The sequence below is a fragment of the Vicugna pacos genome, unplaced genomic scaffold, assembly GCF_048564905.1.
Source record: "Vicugna pacos unplaced genomic scaffold, VicPac4 scaffold_20, whole genome shotgun sequence".
In the NCBI taxonomy this organism is placed as follows: domain Eukaryota; kingdom Metazoa; phylum Chordata; class Mammalia; order Artiodactyla; family Camelidae; genus Vicugna; species Vicugna pacos.
Genome location: NW_027328741.1, coordinates 68,917,820 through 68,943,529, shown reverse-complemented (window position 1 = coordinate 68,943,529; position 25,710 = coordinate 68,917,820).

Genomic DNA, 25,710 nt, shown 5'->3' with positions numbered 1-25,710 from the left:
AAATTCTAAATTCTGTGTTCTGCATTCCATGTTGTAAATACTGGGTTGTCTATTCTGTTTTCCATATTGTATAATCTGTGTTCTACATTCTATATTCTGTATTCTATATTCTGCATTCCGTATTCCATATTCTGTGTTTTACATTCTATATTCTAAATTCTATATTCTGTATTCCGTATTCTATATTCTGAACTCTGTGTTCTACATTCTATATTCTAAATTCTATATTCAGTGGTCTGTATTCTATATTCTAAATTCTGTGTTCTGCATTACAGTCTCTAAATTTTGGCTTCTATATTCTCTATTCTATATTGTATATGCTGTCTTCTACATTCAATATTCTGAATTGTATATTGAAGTTTCTGTATTCTATATTCTAAATTCTGTGTCCTGCATTCCATTTTCTAAATTCTGGTTTCTATATTCTCTATTCTATTTTCTGAGTTGTATATTCTATATTCTAAATTCTATATTCAGTATTCTGAATGCTCTATTCTTAATTTTGTGTTCTACATCCGTGTTCTAAATTCTGGGTTCTATATTCTCTATTTTATACATTGTGTTCTTCATTCCATATTCTACATATCATATTCTGCATTCCGTATTCTATATTCTATATTCTGTGTTCTACATTCTATATTCTAAAAACTATATTCAGTCTTCCTTATTGTATATTCTAAATTTTTTGTTCTGCACTCCATTTCTAAATTCTGGGTTCTATATTCTCTATTCATTTCTATATTTTTTGTTTACATTCTATATTCTACGTTCCATATTCTGCATTCCGTGTTTTATATTCTATATTATGTTTTCAACATTCTATATTCTAAATTCTATATTCAGTGTTCTGAATTCTATATTCTAAATTCTGTGTTCTTCATTCCATGTTCTAAATTCTGGGTTCTATATTTTCTATACTATATTCTATATTCTGTGTTCTACATTCTATATTCTAAATCCTATATTCAGTATTGTGTATTCTATATTCTTAATTCTCTATTCTTCATTCCATGTTCTAAGTTCTGGATCCTATACCCTCTATCATATATTCTCTATTTGTGTTCTTCATTCTATATTCTACATAGTATATTCTGCATTCCGTATCCTATATTCTATATTCTATGTTCTACATTCTAAATTCTAAAATCTATATTCAGTATTCTGTATTCTATAGTATAAATTCTCTGTTCTGCATTCCATTTCTAAATTGTGGTTTCTCTATTCTCTATTCTATATTATATATTTGGGTCGTTCATTCTATATTCTACGTCCTATATTCTGCCATCCGTATTTTATATTCTATATTGTTTGTTCTATATTCTATATTCTAAATTCTATATTCAGTATTTTGTATTCTATATTCTAATCTGTGTGTTCTGCATTCCATGTACTAAATTCTGGGTTCTCTATTCTCTATTCTCTATTCTATATTCTGTGTTTACATTCTATATTCTAAATTCTATATTCAGTATTCTGTATTCTATATTCTAAATTCTGTGTTCTGCTTTCTTTTTATAAATTCTATATTCAGTACCTTGCATTCTATATTCTAAATTCTGTGTTCTGCATTCTATTTTCTAAATTCTATATTCATTATTCTGTATATTATATTCTAAAATCTGTGTTCTGCATTCCATGTTCTAAATTCTGGGTTCTGTATTGTTTTCCATATTCTATATACTGTGTTCTTCATTCAATATTCTGTGTTGTATATTATTTATGCCGTATTATATATTCTGTGTTCTTCATTCTATATTCTGTATTCTATATTCTGCAATCCGTATTCTATATTCTATATTCTGTGTTCTACATTTTATACTCTAAATTCTATATTCAGTATTCTGTATTGTATATTCCAAATTCTGTGTTCTGCATTGTATGTTCTAAACTTTGGGTTCTGTATTCTGTATTCCATATTCTATATTTTGTGTTCTATAGTCTATATTTGGTATTCAATATTCTCCTTTCCGTATTCTATATTCTATATCCTGTGTTCTATATTCTATATTCAGTATTCTGTGTTTTATTTTCTAAATTCTGTGTTCTGCATTCCATGTTCTAAATTCTGGGTTTTATATTCACTATTGTATATACTACATTCTGTGTGCTACATTCTATATTATAAATTCTATATTCAGTATTCTGTATTCTATATTCTAAATTCTGTGTTTACATTCTATTTTCTAAATTGCATATTCTGTATGCTGTATTCTATATTCTAAATTCTGAGTTCTGCTTTCCATGTTCCAAAATCTGGCTTCAATATTTTCCTTGCTATTTTTTTTCTGTTTTCTACATTATATATTCTAAATTATTTATTCAGTATTATGTATTTTATATTCTATATTCTATGTCCTACATAGAATTTTTTAATTGTTTATAAAATATTCCGTATATTATGTTCTAAATTCTGTGTTCTATATTCTCTTTTCTATTTTCTATATTCTGTGTTCTACATTCTATATTGTAAATTTTATATTCAGCATTCTGTATTCTATATTCTAAATTCTGTGTTCTACATTCTATATTCTATATTCTATATTCAGTATAATGTATTCTATATTCTAAATTCTGTGTTCTGCATCACATGTTCAAAATTCTCGATACTATACTCTCTATTGTATATTCTATATTCTATATACTGTGTTCTACATTCTATATTCTAAAATCTATATTAATTAATGTGTATTCTATAGTCTTAATTCTGTGTTCTGCATTCAAAGTTCTAAATTCTGGGTTCTATATTCTGTTTTCCATATTTTAATACTGTGTTCTACATTCTATATTCTAAATTCTATATTCAGTATTATATATTCTATAATCTAAATTCTGTGTTCTGCATTCCATGTTCTAAATTCTCTATTCTATATTCTGTGTTCTACTTTCTATATTCTTAATTATATATTTTGTATTCAGTATTCTATATTCTAAATTCTGTGTTCTGCATTTCATGTTCTAAATTCTGTGTTCTATATTCTCTTTTCTATATTCTATATTCTGTGTCCTTCATTCAATATTCTAAATTCTATATTCAGTATTCTCTATCCTATATTCTAAATTCTGTGTTCTGCATACCATGTTCGTATTTCGGGATTCTGTATTCTGTTTCCATATTTTACATTCTGTGTTCTAAATTCTATATTCTGTATAATATATTCTGCATTACGTATTCAATATTGTATATTTTGTGTTCTACATTCTATATTCTAAATTCTATAATCTATATTCTAAATTCTGTGTTCTTTATTCCGTGTTCTTAATTCTGGGTTCTATAATCTCTTTTCTATATTCTATATTCTGTGTTCGACATTCAATATTCTAAATTCTATATTTAGTATTCTCAATTCTATATTCAAAATTCTGTGTTCTACATGCTATATTCTAAATTCTATATTCTATATTCAAAATTCTGTATTCTTCATTCCGTGTTCTAAATTCTGGGTTCTATATTCTCTATTCTATATTCTATATTCTGTGTTCTTCATTCTATATTCTACATTCTATATTCTGCATTCCGTATTCTATATTCTATATACTGTGTTCTACATTCTATATTCAAAATTCTATTTTCATTATCCTGTATTCTATATTCTAAATTCTGTGCTTTGAATTCCATGTTCTAAATTCTGGGTTCTATATTCTCTATTATATATTCTATATTTTTTGTTCTTCATTCTATATTGTACGTTCTATATTCTGCATTCCGTGTTATATATTCTATATTATGTTTCCTACATTCTATATTCTAAAATCTATATTCAGTATTCTGTATTCTATAATCTAAATTCTGTGTTCTGATTCAATTTTTAAATTCTGGGTTCTAAATTCTCTTTTATATATTCTATATTTTGTGTTCTTATTACTTTATTCTGCATTCTATATTCTGCATTCTGTATTTATGTTCTATATTCTGTGTTCTACATCTACTTTCTAAATTCTATATTCTGTATTCTGTATTCAATATTCTACATTCTGTGTTCTGCATTCTATGTTCTAAATTCTGGGTTCTGTATTGTTTTCCATATTCTATATACTGTGTTCTTCATTCTATATTGTGTATTGTATATTATTTATGCCGTATTATATATTCTGTGTTCTTCATTCTATATTCTGTATTCTATATTCTGCATTCCGTATTCTATATTCTATATTCTGTGTTCTACATTTTATACTCTAAATTCTATATTCAGTATTCTGTATTGTATATTCCAAATTCTGTGTTCTGCATTGTATGTTCTAAACTTTGGGTTCTGTATTCTGTATTCCATATTCTATATTTTGTGTTCTATAGTCTATATTTGGTATTCAATATTCTGCATTCCGTATTCTATATTCTATATCCTGTGTTCTATATTCTATATTCAGTATTCTGTGTTTTATTTTCTAAATTCTGTGTTCTGCATTCCATGTTCTAAATTCTGGGTTTTATATTCACTATTGTATATACTACATTCTGTGTGCTACATTCTATATTATAAATTCTATATTCAGTATTCTGTATTCTATATTCTAAATTCTGTGTTTACATTCTATATTCTAAATTGCATATTCAGTATGCTGTATTCTATATTCTAAATTCTGAATTCTGCTTTCCATGTTCCAAAATCTGGCTTCAATATTTTCCTTGCTATTTTTTTTTCTGTTTTCTACATTATATATTCTAAATTATTTATTCTGTATTATGTATTTTATATTCTATATTCTATGTCCTACATAGAATTTTTTAATTGTTTATAAAATATTCCGTATATTATGTTCTAAATTCTGTGTTCTATATTCTCTTTTCTATTTTCTATATTCTGTGTTCTACATTCTATATTGTAAATTTTATATTCAGCATTCTGTATTCTATATTCTAAATTCTGTGTTCTACATTCTATATTCTATATTCTATATTCAGTATAATGTATTCTATATTCTAAATTCTGTGTTCTGCATCACATGTTCAAAATTCTCGATACTATACTCTCTATTGTATATTCTATATTCTATATAGTGTGTTCTACATTCTATATTCTAAAATCTATATTAATTAATGTGTATTCTATAGTCTTAATTCTGTGTTCTGCATTCAAAGTTCTAAATTCTGGGTTCTATATTCTGTTTTCCATATTTTAATACTGTGTTCTACATTCTATATTCTAAATTCTATATTCAGTATTATATATTCTATAATCTAAATTCTGTGTTCTGCATTCCATGTTCTAAATTCTCTATTCTATATTCTGTGTTCTACTTTCTATATTCTTAATTATATATTTTGTATTCAGTATTCTATATTCTAAATTCTGTGTTCTGCATTTCATGTTCTAAATTCTGTGTTCTATATTCTTTTTTCTATATTCTATATTCTGTGTCCTTCATTCAATATTCTAAATTCTATATTCAGTATTCTCTATCCTATATTCTAAATTCTGTGTTCTGCATACCATGTTCGTATTTCGGGATTCTGTATTCTGTTTCCATATTTTACATTCTGTGTTCTAAATTCTATATTCTGTATAATATATTCTGCATTACGTATTCAATATTGTATATTTTGTGTTCTACATTCTATATTCTAAATTCTATAATCTATATTCTAAATTCTGTGTTCTTTATTCCGTGTTCTTAATTCTGGGTTCTATAATCTCTTTTCTATATTCTATATTCTGTGTTCGACATTCAATATTCTAAATTCTATATTTAGTATTCTCAATTCTATATTCAAAATTCTGTGTTCTACATGCTATATTCTAAATTCTATATTCTATATTCAAAATTCTGTATTCTTCATTCCGTGTTCTAAATTCTGGGTTCTATATTCTCTATTCTATATTCTATATTCTGTGTTCTTCATTCTATATTCTACATTCTATATTCTGCATTCCGTATTCTATATTCTATATACTGTGTTCTACATTCTATATTCAAAATTCTATTTTCATTATCCTGTATTCTATATTCTAAATTCTGTGCTTTGAATTCCATGTTCTAAATTCTGGGTTCTATATTCTCTATTATATATTCTATATTTTTTGTTCTTCTTTCTATTTTGTACGTTCTATATTCTGCATTCCGTGTTATATATTCTATATTATGTTTCCTACATTCTATATTCTAAAATCTATATTCAGTATTCTGTATTCTATAATCTAAATTCTGTGTTCTGATTCAATTTTTAAATTCTGGGTTCTAAATTCTCTTTTATATATTCTATATTTTGTGTTCTTATTACTTTATTCTGCATTGTATATTCTGCATTCTGTATTTATGTTCTATATTCTGTGTTCTACATCTACTTTCTAAATTCTATATTCTGTATTCTGTATTCAATATTCTACATTCTGTGTTCTGCATTCTATGTTCTAAATTCTGGGTTCTGTATTGTTTTCCATATTCTATATACTGTGTTCTTCATTCTATATTGTGTATTGTATATTATTTATGCCGTATTATATATTCTGTGTTCTTCATTCTATATTCTGTATTCTATATTCTGCATTCCGTATTCTATATTCTATATTCTGTGTTCTACATTTTATACTCTAAATTCTATATTCAGTATTCTGTATTGTATATTCCAAATTCTGTGTTCTGCATTGTATGTTCTAAACTTTGGGTTCTGTATTCTGTATTCCATATTCTATATTTTGTGTTCTATAGTCTATATTTGGTTTTCAATATTCTGCATTCCGTATTCTATATTCTATATCCTGTGTTCTATATTCTATATTCAGTATTCTGTGTTTTATTTTCTAAATTCTGTGTTCTGCATTCCATGTTCTAAATTCTGGGTTTTATATTCACTATTGTATATACTACATTCTGTGTGCTACATTCTATATTATAAATTCTATATTCAGTATTCTGTATTCTATATTCTAAATTCTGTGTTTACATTCTATATTCTAAATTGCATATTCAGTATGCTGTATTCTATATTCTAAATTCTGAGTTCTGCTTTCCATGTTCCAAAATCTGGCTTCAATATTTTCCTTGCTATTTTTTTTTCTGTTTTCTACATTATATATTCTAAATTATTTATTCAGTATTATGTATTTTATATTCTATATTCTATGTCCTACATAGAATTTTTTAATTGTTTATAAAATATTCCGTATATTATGTTCTAAATTCTGTGTTCTATATTCTCTTTTCTATTTTCTATATTCTGTGTTCTACATTCTATATTGTAAATTTTATATTCAGCATTCTGTATTCTATATTCTAAATTCTGTGTTCTACATTGTATATTCTATATTCTATATTCAGTATAATGTATTCTATATTCTAAATTCTGTGTTCTGCATCACATGTTCAAAATTCTCGATACTATACTCTCTATTGTATATTCTATATTCTATATACTGTGTTCTACATTCTATATTCTAAAATCTATATTAATTAATGTGTATTCTATAGTCTTAATTCTGTGTTCTGCATTCAAAGTTCTAAATTCTGGGTTCTATATTCTGTTTTCCATATTTTAATACTGTGTTCTACATTCTATATTCTAAATTCTATATTCAGTATTATATATTCTATAATCTAAATTCTGTGTTCTGCATTCCATGTTCTAAATTCTCTATTCTATATTCTGTGTTCTACTTTCTATATTCTTAATTATATATTTTGTATTCAGTATTCTATATTCTAAATTCTGTGTTCTGCATTTCATGTTCTAAATTCTGTGTTCTATATTCTTTTTTCTATATTCTATATTCTGTGTCCTTCATTCAATATTCTAAATTCTATATTCAGTATTCTCTATCCTATATTCTAAATTCTGTGTTCTGCATACCATGTTCGTATTTCGGGATTCTGTATTCTGTTTCCATATTTTACATTCTGTGTTCTAAATTCTATATTCTGTATAATATATTCTGCATTACGTATTCAATATTGTATATTTTGTGTTCTACATTCTATATTCTTAATTCTATAATCTATTTTCTAAATTCTGTGTTCTTTATTCCGTGTTCTTAATTCTGGGTTCTATAATCTCTTTTTTATATTCTATATTCTGTGTTCGACATTCAATATTCTAAATTCTATATTTAGTATTCTCAATTCTATATTCAAAATTCTGTGTTCTACATGCTATATTCTAAATTCTATATTCTATATTCAAAATTCTGTATTCTTCATTCCGTGTTCTAAATTCTGGGTTCTATATTCTCTATTCTCTATTCTATATTCTGTGTTCTTCATTCTATATTCTACATTCTATATTCTGCATTCCGTATTCTATATTCTATATACTGTGTTCTACATTCTATATTCAAAATTCTATTTTCATTATCCTGTATTCTATATTCTAAATTCTGTGCTTTGAATTCCATGTTCTAAATTCTGGGTTCTATATTCTCTATTATATATTCTATATTTTTTGTTCTTCTTTCTATATTGTACGTTCTATATTCTGCATTCCGTGTTATATATTCTATATTATGTTTCCTACATTCTATATTCTAAAATCTATATTCAGTATTCTGTATTCTATAATCTAAATTCTGTGTTCTGATTCAATTTTTAAATTCTGGGTTCTAAATTCTCTTTTATATATTCTATATTTTGTGTTCTTATTACTTTATTCTGCATTGTATATTCTGCATTCTGTATTTATGTTCTATATTCTGTTTTCTACATCTACTTTCTAAATTCTATATTCTGTATTCTGTATTCAATATTCTACATTCTGTGTTCTGCATTCTATGTTCTAAATTCTGGGTTCTGTATTGTTTTCCATATTCTATATACTGTGTTCTTCATTCTATATTGTGTATTGTATATTATTTATGCCGTATTATATATTCTGTGTTCTTCATTCTATATTCTGTATTCTATATTCTGCATTCCATATTCTATATTCTATATTCTGTGTTCTACATTTTATACTCTAATTTCTATATTCAGTATTCTGTATTGTATATTCCAAATTCTGTGTTCTGCATTGTATGTTCTAAACTTTGGGTTCTGTATTCTGTATTCCATATTCTATATTTTGTGTTCTATAGTCTATATTTGGTATTCAATATTCTGCATTCCGTATTCTATATTCTATATCCTGTGTTCTATATTCTATATTCAGTATTCTGTGTTTTATTTTCTAAATTCTGTGTTCTGCATTCCATGTTCTAAATTCTGGGTTTTATATTCACTATTGTATATACTACATTCTGTGTGCTACATTCTATATTATAAATTCTATATTCAGTATTCTGTATTCTATATTCTAAATTCTGTGTTTACATTCTATATTCTAAATTGCATATTCAGTATGCTGTATTCTATATTCTAAATTCTGAGTTCTGCTTTCCATGTTCCAAAATCTGGCTTCAATATTTTCCTTGCTATTTTTTTTTCTGTTTTCTACGTTATATATTCTAAATTATTTATTCAGTATTATGTATTTTATATTCTATATTCTATGTCCTACATAGAATTTTTTAATTGTTTATAAAATATTCCGTATATTATATTCTAAATTCTGTGTTCTATATTCTCTTTTCTATTTTCTATATTCTGTGTTCTACATTCTATATTGTAAATTTTATATTCAGCATTCTGTATTCTATATTCTAAATTCTGTGTTCTACATTCTATATTCTATATTCTATATTCAGTATAATGTATTCTATATTCTAAATTCTGTGTTCTGCATCACATGTTCAAAATTCTCGATACTATACTCTCTATTGTATATTCTATATTCTATATACTGTGTTCTACATTCTATATTCTAAAATCTATATTATTTAATGTGTATTCTATAGTCTTAATTCTGTGTTCTGCATTCAAAGTTCTAAATTCTGGGTTCTATATTCTGTTTTCCATATTTTAATACTGTGTTCTACATTCTATATTCTAAATTCTATATTCAGTATTATATATTCTATAATCTAAATTCTGTGTTCTGCATTCCATGTTCTAAATTCTCTATTCTATATTCTGTGTTCTACTTTCTATATTCTTAATTATATATTTTGTATTCAGTATTCTATATTCTAAATTCTGTGTTCTGCATTTCATGTTCTAAATTCTGTGTTCTATATTCTCTTTTCTATATTCTATATTCTGTGTCCTTCATTCAATATTCTAAATTCTATATTCAGTATTCTCTATCCTATATTCTAAATTCTGTGTTCTGCATACCATGTTCGTATTTCGGGGTTCTGTATTCTGTTTCCATATTTTACATTCTGTGTTCTAAATTCTATATTCTGTATAATATATTCTGCATTACGTATTCAATATTGTATATTTTGTGTTCTACATTCTATATTCTAAATTCTATAATCTATATTCTAAATTCTGTGTTTTTATTCCGTGTTCTTAATTCTGGGTTCTATAATCTCTTTTCTATATTCTATATTCTGTGTTCGACATTCAATATTCTAAATTCTATATTTAGTATTCTCAATTCTATATTCAAAATTCTGTGTTCTACATGCTATATTCTAAATTCTATATTCTATATTCAAAATTCTGTATTCTTCATTCCGTGTTCTAAATTCTGGGTTCTATATTCTCTATTCTATATTCTATATTCTGTGTTCTTCATTCTATATTCTACATTCTATATTCTGCATTCCGTATTCTATATTCTATATACTGTGTTCTACATTCTATATTCAAAATTCTATTTTCATTATCCTGTATTCTATATTCTAAATTCTGTGCTTTGAATTCCATGTTCTAAATTCTGGGTTCTATATTCTCTATTATATATTCTATATTTTTTGTTCTTCATTCTATATTGTACGTTCTATATTCTGCATTCCGTGTTATATATTCTATATTATGTTTCCTACATTCTATATTCTAAAATCTATATTCAGTATTCTGTATTCTATAATCTAAATTCTGTGTTCTGATTCAATTTTTAAATTCTGGGTTCTAAATTCTCTTTTATATATTCTATATTTTGTGTTCTTATTACTTTATTCTGCATTCTATATTCTGCATTCTGTATTTATGTTCTATATTCTGTGTTCTACATCTACTTTCTAAATTCTATATTCTGTATTCTGTATTCAATATTCTACATTCTGTGTTCTGCATTCTATGTTCTAAATTCTGGGTTCTGTATTCTGTTTTCCATATTCTATATTCTGTGTTCTATATTCTATATTCTGTATTCTATATTCTGCATTCCGTATTCTATACTCTCTATTCTGTGTTCTTCATTCTATTATCCAAATTCTATATTCAGTATTCTGTATTCTATATTCTAAATTCTGTGCTCTGCATTCCATGTTCTAAATTCTGTGTTCTATATTGTCTTTTCTATATTCTATATTCTGTGTTCTACATTCAGTATTCTAAATTCTATATTCAGTATTCTGTATTGTATATTCTAAATTCTGTGTTCTGCATACCATGTTCAAATTTCGGGGTTCTGTATTCTGTTTCCATATTTTATATTCTGTGTTCTAATTTCTATATTCTGTATACTATATTCTGCATTATGTATTCTATATTCTATATTTTGTGTTCTACATTCTATATTCTAAATTTTATATTCAGTATTCTTTATTCTATTTTCTAAATTCTGGGTTCTGCATTCCATGTTCTAAATCCTATATTCAGTATTCTGTATTCTATATTCTAAATTCTGTGTTCCGCATTCTAAGTTCTAAATTCTATATTCAGTATTCTGTATTATAAATTCTAAATTCTGTGTTCTGCATTCCATGTTGTAAATACTGGGTTGTCTATTCTGTTTTCCATATTGTATAATCTGTGTTCTACATTCTATATTCTGTATTCTATATTCTGCATTCCGTATTCCATATTCTGTGTTTTACATTCTATATTCTAAATTCTATATTCTGTATTCCGTATTCTATATTCTGAACTCTGTGTTCTACATTCTATATTCTAAATTCTATATTCAGTGGTCTGTATTCTATATTCTAAATTCTGTGTTCTGCATTACAGTCTCTAAATTTTGGCTTCTATATTCTCTATTCTATATTGTATATGCTGTCTTCTACATTCTATCTTCTGAATTGTATATTGAAGTTTCTGTATTCTATATTCTAAATTCTGTGTCCTGCATTCCATTTTCTAAATTCTGGTTTCTATATTCTCTATTCTATTTTCTGAGTTGTATATTCTATATTCTAAATTCTATATTCAGTATTCTGAATGCTCTATTCTTAATTTTGTGTTCTACATCCGTGTTCTAAATTCTGGGTTCTATATTCTCTATTTTATACATTGTGTTCTTCATTCCATATTCTACATATCATATTCTGCATTCCGTATTCTATATTCTATATTCTGTGTTCTACATTCTATATTCTAAAAACTATATTCAGTCTTCCTTATTGTATATTCTAAATTCTTTGTTCTGCACTCCATTTCTAAATTCTGGGTTCTATATTCTCTATTCATTTCTATATTTTTTGTTTACATTCTATATTCTACGTTCCATATTCTGCATTCCGTGTTTTATATTCTATATTATGTTTTCAACTTTCTATATTCTAAATTCTATATTCAGTGTTCTGAATTCTATATTCTAAATTCTGTGTTCTTCATTCCATGTTCTAAATTCTGGGTTCTATATTTTCAATACTATATTCTATATTCTGTGTTCTACATTCTATATTCTAAATCCTATATTCAGTATTGTGTATTCTATATTCTTAATTCTCTATTCTTCATTCCATGTTCTAAGTTCTGGATCCTATACTCTCTACTATATATTCTCTATTTGTGTTCTTCATTCTATATTCTACATAGTATATTCTGCATTCCGTATCCTATATTCTATATTCTATGTTCTACATTCTAAATTCTAAAATCTATATTCAGTATTCTGTATTCTATAGTATAAATTCTCTGTTCTGCATTCCATTTCTAAATTGTGGTTTCTCTATTCTCTATTCTATATTATATATTTGGGTCGTTCATTCTATATTCTACGTCCTATATTCTGCCATCCGTATTTTATATTCTATATTGTTTGTTCTATATTCGATATTCTAAATTCTATATTCAGTATTTTGTATTCTATATTCTAATTTGTGTGTTCTGCATTCCATGTACTAAATTCTGAGTTCTCTATTCTCTATTCTCTATTCTATATTCTGTGTTTACATTCTATATTCTAAATTCTATATTCAGTATTCTGTATTCTATATTCTAAATTCTGTGTTCTGCTTTCTTTTTATAAATTCTATATTCAGTAACTTGCATTCTATATTCTAAATTCTGTGTTCTGCATTCTATTTTCTAAATTCTATATTCATTATTCTGTATATTATATTCTAAAATCTGTGTTCTGCATTCCATGTTCTAAATTCTGGGTTCTGTATTGTTTTCCATATTCTATATACTGTGTTCTTCATTCAATATTCTGTGTTGTATATTATTTATGCCGTATTATATATTCTGTGTTCTTCATTCTATATTCTGTATTCTATATTCTGCATTCCATATTCTATATTCTATATTCTGTGTTCTACATTTTATACTCTAAATTCTATATTCAGTATTCTGTATTGTATATTCCAAATTCTGTGTTCTGCATTGTATGTTCTAAACTTTGGGTTCTGTATTCTGTATTCCATATTCTATATTTTGTGTTCTATAGTCTATATTTGGTATTCAATATTCTGCATTCCGTATTCTATATTCTATATCCTGTGTTCTATATTCTATATTCAGTATTCTGTGTTTTATTTTATAAATTCTGTGTTCTGCATTCCATGTTCTAAATTCTGGGTTTTATATTCACTATTGTATATACTACATTCTGTGTGCTACATTCTATATTATAAATTCTATATTCAGTATTCTGTATTCTATGTTCTAAATTCTGTGTTTACATTCTATATTCTAAATTGCATATTCAGTATGCTGTATTCTATATTCTAAATTCTGAGTTCTGCTTTCCATGTTCCAAAATCTGGCTTCAATATTTTCCTTGCTATTTTTTTTTCTGTTTTCTACATTATATATTCTAAATTATTTATTCAGTATTATGTATTTTATATTCTATATTCTATGTCCTACATAGAATTTTTTAATTGTTTATAAAATATTCCGTATATTATGTTCTAAATTCTGTGTTCTATATTCTCTTTTCTATTTTCTATATTCTGTGTTCTACATTCTATATTGTAAATTTTATATTCAGCATTCTGTATTCTATATTCTAAATTCTGTGTTCTACATTCTATATTCTATATTCTATATTCAGTATAATGTATTCTATATTCTAAATTCTGTGTTCTGCATCACATGTTCAAAATTCTCGATACTATACTCTCTATTGTATATTCTATATTCTATATACTGTGTTCTACATTCTATATTCTAAAATCTATATTAATTTATGTGTATTCTATAGTCTTAATTCTGTGTTCTGCATTCAAAGTTCTAAATTCTGGGTTCTATATTCTGTTTTCCATATTTTAATACTGTGTTCTACATTCTATATTCTAAATTCTATATTCAGTATTATATATTCTATAATCTAAATTCTGTGTTCTGCATTCCATGTTCTAAATTCTCTATTCTATATTCTGTGTTCTACTTTCTATATTCTTAATTATATATTTTGTATTCAGTATTCTATATTCTAAATTCTGTGTTCTGCATTTCATGTTCTAAATTCTGTGTTCTATATTCTTTTTTCTATATTCTATATTCTGTGTCCTTCATTCAATATTCTAAATTCTATATTCAGTATTCTCTATCCTATATTCTAAATTCTGTGTTCTGCATACCATGTTCGTATTTCGGGATTCTGTATTCTGTTTCCATATTTTACATTCTGTGTTCTAAATTCTATATTCTGTATAATATATTCTGCATTACGTATTCAATATTGTATATTTTGTGTTCTACATTCTATATTCTTAATTCTATAATCTATTTTCTAAATTCTGTGTTCTTTATTCCGTGTTCTTAATTCTGGGTTCTATAATCTCTTTTTTATATTCTATATTCTGTGTTCGACATTCAATATTCTAAATTCTATATTTAGTATTCTCAATTCTATATTCAAAATTCTGTGTTCTACATGCTATATTCTAAATTCTATATTCTATATTCAAAATTCTGTATTCTTCATTCCGTGTTCTAAATTCTGGGTTCTATATTCTCTATTCTCTATTCTATATTCTGTGTTCTTCATTCTATATTCTATATTCTATATTCTGCATTCCGTATTCTATATTCTATATACTGTGTTCTACAGTCTATATTCAAAATTCTATTTTCATTATCCTGTATTCTATATTCTAAATTCTGTGCTTTGAATTCCATGTTCTAAATTCTGGGTTCTATATTCTCTATTATATATTCTATATTTTTTGTTCTTCATTCTATATTGTACGTTCTATATTCTGCATTCCGTGTTATATATTCTATATTATGTTTCCTACATTCTATATTCTAAAATCTATATTCAGTATTCTGTATTCTATAATCTAAATTCTGTGTTCTGATTCAATTTTTAAATTCTGGGTTCTAAATACTCTTTTATATATTCTATATTTTGTGTTCTTATTACTTTATTCTGCATTGTATATTCTGCATTCTGTATTTATGTTCTATATTCTGTGTTCTACATCTACTTTCTAAATTCTATATTCTGTATTCTGTATTCAATATTCTACATTCTGTGTTCTGCATTCTATGTTCTAAATTCTGGGTTCTGTATTGTTTTCCATATTCTATATACTGTGTTCTTCATTCTATATTGTGTATTGTATATTATTTATGCCGTATTATATATTCTGTGTTCTTCATTCTATATTCTGTATTCTATATTCTGCATTCCATATTCTATATTCTATATTCTGTGTTCTACATTTTATACTCTAAATTCTATATTCAGTATTCTGTATTGTATATTCCAAATTCTGTGTTCTGCATTGTATGTTCTAAACTTTGGGTTCTGTATTCTGTATTCCATATTCTATATTTTGTGTTCTATAGTCTATATTTGGTATTCAATATTCTGCATTCCGTATTCTATATTCTATATCCTGTGTTCTATATTCTATATTCAGTATTCTGTGTTTTATTTTCTAAATTCTGTGTTCTGCATTCCATGTTCTAAATTCTGGGTTTTATATTCACTATTGTATATACTACATTCTGTGTGCTACATTCTATATTATAAATTCTATATTCAGTATTCTGTATTCTATATTCTAAATTCTGTGTTTACATTCTATATTCTAAATTGCATATTCAGTATGCTGTATTCTATATTCTAAATTCTGAGTTCTGCTTTCCATGTTCCAAAATCTGGCTTCAATATTTTCCTTGCTATTTTTTTTTCTGTTTTCTACGTTATATATTCTAAATTATTTATTCAGTATTATGTATTTTATATTCTATATTCTATGTCCTACATAGAATTTTTTAATTGTTTATAAAATATTCCGTATATTATATTCTAAATTCTGTGTTCTATATTCTCTTTTCTATTTTCTATATTCTGTGTTCTACATTCTATATTGTAAATTTTATATTCAGCATTCTGTATTCTATATTCTAAATTCTGTGTTCTACATTCTATATTCTATATTCTATATTCAGTATAATGTATTCTATATTCTAAATTCTGTGTTCTGCATCACATGTTCAAAATTCTCGATACTATACTCTCTATTGTATATTCTATATTCTATATACTGTGTTCTACATTCTATATTCTAAAATCTATATTAATTAATGTGTATTCTATAGTCTTAATTCTGTGTTCTGCATTCAAAGTTCTAAATTCTGGGTTCTATATTCTGTTTTCCATATTTTAATACTGTGTTCTACATTCTATATTCTAAATTCTATATTCAGTATTATATATTCTATAATCTAAATTCTGTGTTCTGCATTCCATGTTCTAAATTCTCTATTCTATATTCTGTGTTCTACTTTCTATATTCTTAATTATATATTTTGTATTCAGTATTCTATATTCTAAATTCTGTGTTCTGCATTTCATGTTCTAAATTCTGTGTTCTATATTCTCTTTTCTATATTCTATATTCTGTGTCCTTCATTCAATATTCTAAATTCTATATTCAGTATTCTCTATCCTATATTCTAAATTCTGTGTTCTGCATACCATGTTCGTATTTCGGGATTCTGTATTCTGTTTCCATATTTTACATTCTGTGTTCTAAATTCTATATTCTGTATAATATATTCTGCATTACGTATTCAATATTGTATATTTTGTGTTCTACATTCTATATTCTAAATTCTATAATCTATATTCTAAATTCTGTGTTCTTTATTCCGTGTTCTTAATTCTGGGTTCTATAATCTCTTTTCTATATTCTATATTCTGTGTTCGACATTCAATATTCTAAATTCTATATTTAGTATTCTCAATTCTATATTCAAAATTCTGTGTTCTACATGCTATATTCTAAATTCTATATTCTATATTCAAAATTCTGTATTCTTCATTCCGTGTTCTAAATTCTGGGTTCTATATTCTCTATTCTATATTCTATATTCTGTGTTCTTCATTCTATATTCTACATTCTATATTCTGCATTCCGTATTCTATATTCTATATACTGTGTTCTACATTCTATATTCAAAATTCTATTTTCATTATCCTGTATTCTATATTCTAAATTCTGTGCTTTGAATTCCATGTTCTAAATTCTGGGTTCTATATTCTCTATTATATATTCTATATTTTTTGTTCTTCATTCTATATTGTACGTTCTATATTCTGCATTCCGTGTTATATATTCTATATTATGTTTCCTACATTCTATATTCTAAAATCTATATTCAGTATTCTGTATTCTATAATCTAAATTCTGTGTTCTGATTCAATTTTTAAATTCTGGGTTCTAAATTCTCTTTTATATATTCTATATTTTGTGTTCTTATTACTTTATTCTGCATTCTATATTCTGCATTCTGTATTTATGTTCTATATTCTGTGTTCTACATCTACTTTCTAAATTCTATATTCTGTATTCTGTATTCAATATTCTACATTCTGTGTTCTGCATTCTATGTTCTAAATTCTGGGTTCTGTATTCTGTTTTCCATATTCTATATTCTGTGTTCTATATTCTATATTCTCTATTCTATATTCTGCATTCCGTATTCTATACTCTCTATTCTGTGTTCTTCATTCTATTATCCAAATTCTATATTCAGTATTCTGTATTCTATATTCTAAATTCTGTGCTCTGCATTCCATGTTCTAAATTCTGTGTTCTATATTGTCTTTTCTATATTCTATATTCTGTGTTCTACATTCAGTATTCTAAATTCTATATTCAGTATTCTGTATTGTATATTCTAAATTCTGTGTTCTGCATACCATGTTCAAATTTCGGGGTTCTGTATTCTGTTTCCATATTTTATATTCTGTGTTCTAATTTCTATATTCTGTATACTATATTCTGCATTATGTATTCTATATTCTATATTTTGTGTTCTACATTCTATATTCTAAATTTTATATTCAGTATTCTTTATTCTATTTTCTAAATTCTGGGTTCTGCATTCCATGTTCTAAATCCTATATTCAGTATTCTGTATTCTATATTCTAAATTCTGTGTTCCGCATTCTAAGTTCTAAATTCTATATTCAGTATTCTGTATTATAAATTCTAAATTCTGTGTTCTGCATTCCATGTTGTAAATACTGGGTTGTCTATTCTGTTTTCCATATTGTATAATCTGTGTTCTACATTCTATATTCTGTATTCTATATTCTGCATTCCGTATTCCATATTCTGTGTTTTACATTCTATATTCTAAATTCTATATTCTGTATTCCGTATTCTATATTCTGAACTCTGTGTTCTACATTCTATATTCTAAATTCTATATTCAGTGGTCTGTATTCTATATTCTAAATTCTGTGTTCTGCATTACAGTCTCTAAATTTTGGCTTCTATATTCTCTATTCTATATTGTATATGCTGTCTTCTACATTCTATCTTCTGAATTGTATATTGAAGTTTCTGTATTCTATATTCTAAATTCTGTGTCCTGCATTCCATTTTCTAAATTCTGGTTTCTATATTCTCTATTCTATTTTCTGAGTTGTATATTCTATATTCTAAATTCTATATTCAGTATTCTGAATGCTCTATTCTTAATTTTGTGTTCTACATCCGTGTTCTAAATTCTGGGTTCTATATTCTCTATTTTATACATTGTGTTCTTCATTCCATATTCTACATATCATATTCTGCATTCCGTATTCTATATTCTATATTCTGTGTTCTACATTCTATATTCTAAAAACTATATTCAGTCTTCCTTATTGTATATTCTAAATTCTTTGTTCTGCACTCCATTTCTAAATTCTGGGTTCTATATTCTCTATTCATTTCTATATTTTTTGTTTACATTCTATATTCTACGTTCCATATTCTGCATTCCGTGTTTTATAATCTATATTATGTTTTCAACTTTCTATATTCTAAATTCTATATTCAGTGTTCTGAATTCTATATTCTAAATTCTGTGTTCTTCATTCCATGTTCTAAATTCTGGGTTCTATATTTTCTATACTATATTCTATATTCTGTGTTCTACATTCTATATTCTAAATCCTATATTCAGTATTGTGTATTCTATATTCTTAATTCTCTATTCTTCATTCCATGTTCTAAGTTCTGGATCCTATACTCTCTATTATATATTCTCTATTTGTGTTCTTCATTCTATATTCTACATAGTATATTCTGCATTCCGTATCCTATATTCTATATTCTATGTTCTACATTCTAAATTCTAAAATCTATATTCAGTATTCTGTATTCTATAGTATAAATTCTCTGTTCTGCATTCCATTTCTAAATTGTGGTTTCTCTATTCTCTATTCTATATTATATATTTGGGTCGTTCATTCTATATTCTACGTCCTATATTCTGCCATCCGTATTTTATATTCTATATTGTTTGTTCTATATTCGATATTCTAAATTCTATATTCAGTATTTTGTATTCTATATTCTAATCTGTGTGTTCTGCATTCCATGTACTAAATTCTGAGTTCTCTATTCTCTATTCTCTATTCTATATTCTGTGTTTACATTCTATATTCTAAATTCTATATTCAGTATTCTGTATTCTATATTCTAAATTCTGTGTTCTGCTTTCTTTTTATAAATTCTATATTCAGTAACTTGCATTCTATATTCTAAATTCTGTGTTCTGCATTCTATTTTCTAAATTCTATATTCATTATTCTGTATATTATATTCTAAAATCTGTGTTCTGCATTCCATGTTCTAAATTCTGGGTTCTGTATTGTTTTCCATATTCTATATACTGTGTTCTTCATTCAATATTCTGTGTTGTATATTATTTATGCCGTATTATATATTCTGTGTTCTTCATTCTATATTCTGTATTCTATATTCTGCATTCCATATTCTATATTCTATATTCTGTGTTCTACATTTTATACTCTAAATTCTATATTCAGTATTCTGTATTGTATATTCCAAATTCTGTGTTCTGCATTGTATGTTCTAAACTTTGGGTTCTGTATTCTGTATTCCATATTCTATATTTTGTGTTCTATAGTCTATATTTGGTATTCAATATTCTGCATTCCGTATTCTATATTCTATATCCTGTGTTCTATATTCTATATTCAGTATTCTGTGTTTTATTTTCTAAATTCTGTGTTCTGCATTCCATGTTCTAAATTCTGGGTTTTATATTCACTATTGTATATACTACATTCTGTGTGCTACATTCTATATTATAAATTCTATATTCAGTATTCTGTATTCTATATTCTAAATTCTGTGTTTACATTCTATATTCTAAATTGCATATTCAGTATGCTGTATTCTATATTCTAAATTCTGAGTTCTGCTTTCCATGTTCCAAAATCTGGCTTCAATATTTTCCTTGCTATTTTTTTTTCTGTTTTCTACATTATATATTCTAAATTATTTATTCAGTATTATGTATTTTATATTCTATATTCTATGTCCTACATAGAATTTTTTAATTGTTTATAAAATATTCCGTATATTATGTTCTAAATTCTGTGTTCTATATTCTCTTTTCTATTTTCTATATTCTGTGTTCTACATTCTATATTGTAAATTTTATATTCAGCATTCTGTATTCTATATTCTAAATTCTGTGTTCTACATTCTATATTCTATATTCTATATTCAGTATAATGTATTCTATATTCTAAATTCTGTGTTCTGCATCACATGTTCAAAATTCTCGATACTATACTCTCTATTGTATATTCTATATTCTATATACTGTGTTCTACATTCTATATTCTAAAATCTATATTAATTAATGTGTATTCTATAGTCTTAATTCTGTGTTCTGCATTCAAAGTTCTAAATTCTGGGTTCTATATTCTGTTTTCCATATTTTAATACTGTGTTCTACATTCTATATTCTAAATTCTATATTCAGTATTATATATTCTATAATCTAAATTCTGTGTTCTGCATTCCATGTTCTAAATTCTCTATTCTATATTCTGTGTTCTACTTTCTATATTCTTAATTATATATTTTGTATTCAGTATTCTATATTCTAAATTCTGTGTTCTGCATTCCATGTTCTAAATTCTGTGTTCTATATTCTCTTTTCTATATTCTATATTCTGTGTCCTTCATTCAATATTCTAAATTCTATATTCAGTATTATCTATCCTATATTCTAAATTCTGTGTTCTGCATACCATGTTCGTATTTCGGGATTCTGTATTCTGTTTCCATATTTTACATTCTGTGTTCTAAATTCTATATTCTGTATAATATATTCTGCATTACGTATTCAATATTGTATATTTTGTGTTCTACATTCTATATTCTAAATTCTATAATCTATATTCTAAATTCTGTGTTCTTTATTCCGTGTTCTTAACTCTGGGTTCTATAAACTCTTTTCTATATTCTATATTCTGTGTTCGACATTTAATATTCTAAATTCTATATTTAGTATTCTCAATTCTATATTCAAAATTCTGTGTTCTACATGCTATATTCTAAATTCTATATTCTATATTCAAAATTCTGTATTCTTCATTCCGTGTTCTAAATTCTGGGTTCTATATTCTCTATTCTATATTCTATATTCTGTGTTCTTCATTCTATATTCTACATTCTATATTCTGCATTCCGTATTCTATATTCTATATACTGTGTTCTACATTCTATATTCAAAATTCTATTTTCATTATCCTGTATTCTATATTCTAAATTGTGTGCTTTGAATTCCATGTTCTAAATTCTGGGTTCTATATTCTCTATTATATATTCTATATTTTTTGTTCTTCATTTTATATTGTACGTTCTATATTCTGCATTCCGTGTTATATATTCTATATTATGTTTCCTACATTCTATATTCTAAAATCTATATTCAGTATTCTGTATTCTATAATCAAATTCTGTGTTCTGTTTCAATTTTTAAATTCTGGGTTCTAAATTCTCTTTTATATATTCTATATTTTGTGTTCTTATTACTTTATTCTGCATTCTATATTCTGCATTCTGTATTTATGTTCTATATTCTGTGTTCTACATCTACTTTCTAAATTCTATATTCTGTATTCTGTATTCAATATTCTACATTCTGTGTTCTGCATTCTATGTTCTAAATTCTGGGTTCAGTATTCTGTTTTCCATATTCTATATTCTGTGTTCTATATTCTATATTCTCTATTCTATATTCTGCATTCCGTATTCTATACTCTCTATTCTGTGTTCTTCATTCTATTATCCAAATTCTACATTCAGTATTCTGTATTCTATATTCTAAATTCTGTGCTCTGCATTCCATGTTCTAAATTCTGTGTTCTATATTGTCTTTTCTATATTCTATATTCTGTGTTCTACATTCAGTATTCTAAATTCTATATTCAGTATTCTGTATTGTATATTCTAAATTCTGTGTTCTGCATACCATGTTCAAATTTCGGGGTTCTGTATTCTGTTTCCATATTTTATATTCTGTGTTCTAATTTCTATATTCTGTATACTATATTCTGCATTATGTATTCTATATTCTATATTTTGTGTTCTACATTCTATATTCTAAATTTTATATTCAGTATTCTTTATTCTATTTTCTAAATTCTGGGTTCTGCATTCCATGTTCTAAATCCTATATTCAGTATTCTGTATTCTATATTCTAAATTCTGTGTTCCGCATTCTAAGTTCTAAATTCTATATTCAGTATTCTGTATTATAAATTCTAAATTCTGTGTTCTGCATTCCATGTTGTAAATACTGGGTTGTCTATTCTGTTTTCCATATTGTATAATCTGTGTTCTACATTCTATATTCTGTATTCTATATTCTGCATTCCGTATTCCATATTCTGTGTTTTACATTCTATATTCTAAATTCTATATTCTGTATTCCGTATTCTATATTCTGAACTCTGTGTTCTACATTCTATATTCTAAATTCTATATTCAGTGGTCTGTATTCTATATTCTAAATTCTGTGTTCTGCATTACAGTCTCTAAATTTTGGCTTCTATATTCTCTATTCTATATTGTATATGCTGTCTTCTACATTCAATATTCTGAATTGTATATTGAAGTTTCTGTATTCTATATTCTAAATTCTGTGTCCTGCATTCCATTTTCTAAATTCTGGTTTCTATATTCTCTATTCTATTTTCTGAGTTGTATATTCTAGATTCTAAATTCTATATTCAGTATTCTGAATGCTCTATTCTTAATTTTGTGTTCTACATCCGTGTTCTAAATTCTGGGTTCTATATTCTCTATTTTATACATTGTGTTCTTCATTCCATATTCTACATATCATATTCTGCATTCCGTATTCTATATTCTATATTCTGTGTTCTACATTCTATATTCTAAAAACTATATTCAGTCTTCCTTATTGTATATTCTAAATTTTTTGTTCTGCACTCCATTTCTAAATTCTGGGTTCTATATTCTCTATTCATTTCTATATTTTTTGTTTACATTCTATATTCTACGTTCCATATTCTGCATTCCGTGTTTTATATTCTATATTATGTTTTCAACTTTCTATATTCTAAATTCTATATTCAGTGTTCTGAATTCTATATTCTAAATTCTGTGTTCTTCATTCCATGTTCTAAATTCTGGGTTCTATATTTTCTATACTATATTCTATATTCTGTGTTCTACATTCTATATTCTAAATCCTATATTCAGTATTGTGTATTCTATATTCTTAATTCTCTATTCTTCATTCCATGTTCTAAGTTCTGGATCCTATACTCTCTATTATATATTCTCTATTTGTGTTCTTCATTCTATATTCTACATAGTATATTCTGCATTCCGTATCCTATATTCTATATTCTATGTTCTACATTCTAAATTCTAAAATCTATATTCAGTATTCTGTATTCTATAGTATAAATTCTCTGTTCTGCATTCCATTTCTAAATTGTGGTTTCTCTATTCTCTATTCTATATTATATATTTGGGTCGTTCATTCTATATTCTACGTCCTATATTCTGCCATCCGTATTTTATATTCTATATTGTTTGTTCTATATTCGATATTCTAAATTCTATATTCAGTATTTTTTATTCTATATTCTAATTTGTGTGTTCTGCATTCCATGTACTAAATTCTGGGTTCTCTATTCTCTATTCTCTATTCTATATTCTGTGTTTACATTCTATATTCTAAATTCTATATTCAGTATTCTGTATTCTATATTCTAAATTCTGTGTTCTGCTTTCTTTTTATAAATTCTATATTCAGTAACTTGCATTCTATATTCTAAATTCTGTGTTCTGCATTCTATTTTCTAAATTCTATATTCATTATTCTGTATATTATATTCTAAAATCTGTGTTCTGCATTCCATGTTCTAAATTCTGGGTTCTGTATTGTTTTCCATATTCTATATACTGTGTTCTTCATTCAATATTCTGTGTTGTATATTATTTATGCCGTATTATATATTCTGTGTTCTTCATTCTATATTCTGTATTCTATATTCTGCATTCCGTATTCTATATTCTATATTCTGTGTTCTACATTTTATACTCTAAATTCTATATTCAGTATTCTGTATTGTATATTCCAAATTCTGTGTTCTGCATTGTATGTTCTAAACTTTGGGTTCTGTATTCTGTATTCCATATTCTATATTTTGTGTTCTATAGTCTATATTTGGTATTCAATATTCTGCATTCCGTATTCTATATTCTATATCCTGTGTTCTATATTCTATATTCAGTATTCTGTGTTTTATTTTCTAAATTCTGTGTTCTGCATTCCATGTTCTAAATTCTGGGTTTTATATTCACTATTGTATATACTACATTCTGTGTGCTACATTCTATATTATAAATTCTATATTCAGTATTCTGTATTCTATATTCTAAATTCTGTGTTTACATTCTATATTCTAAATTGCATATTCAGTATGCTGTATTCTATATTCTAAATTCTGAGTTCTGCTTTCCATGTTCCAAAATCTGGCTTCAATATTTTCCTTGCTATTTTTTTTTCTGTTTTCTACATTATATATTCTAAATTATTTATTCAGTATTATGTATTTTATATTCTATATTCTATGTCCTACATAGAATTTTTTAATTGTTTATAAAATATTCCGTATATTATGTTCTAAATTCTGTGTTCTATATTCTCTTTTCTATTTTCTATATTCTGTGTTCTACATTCTATATTGTAAATTTTATATTCAGCATTCTGTATTCTATATTCTAAATTCTGTGTTCTACATTCTAT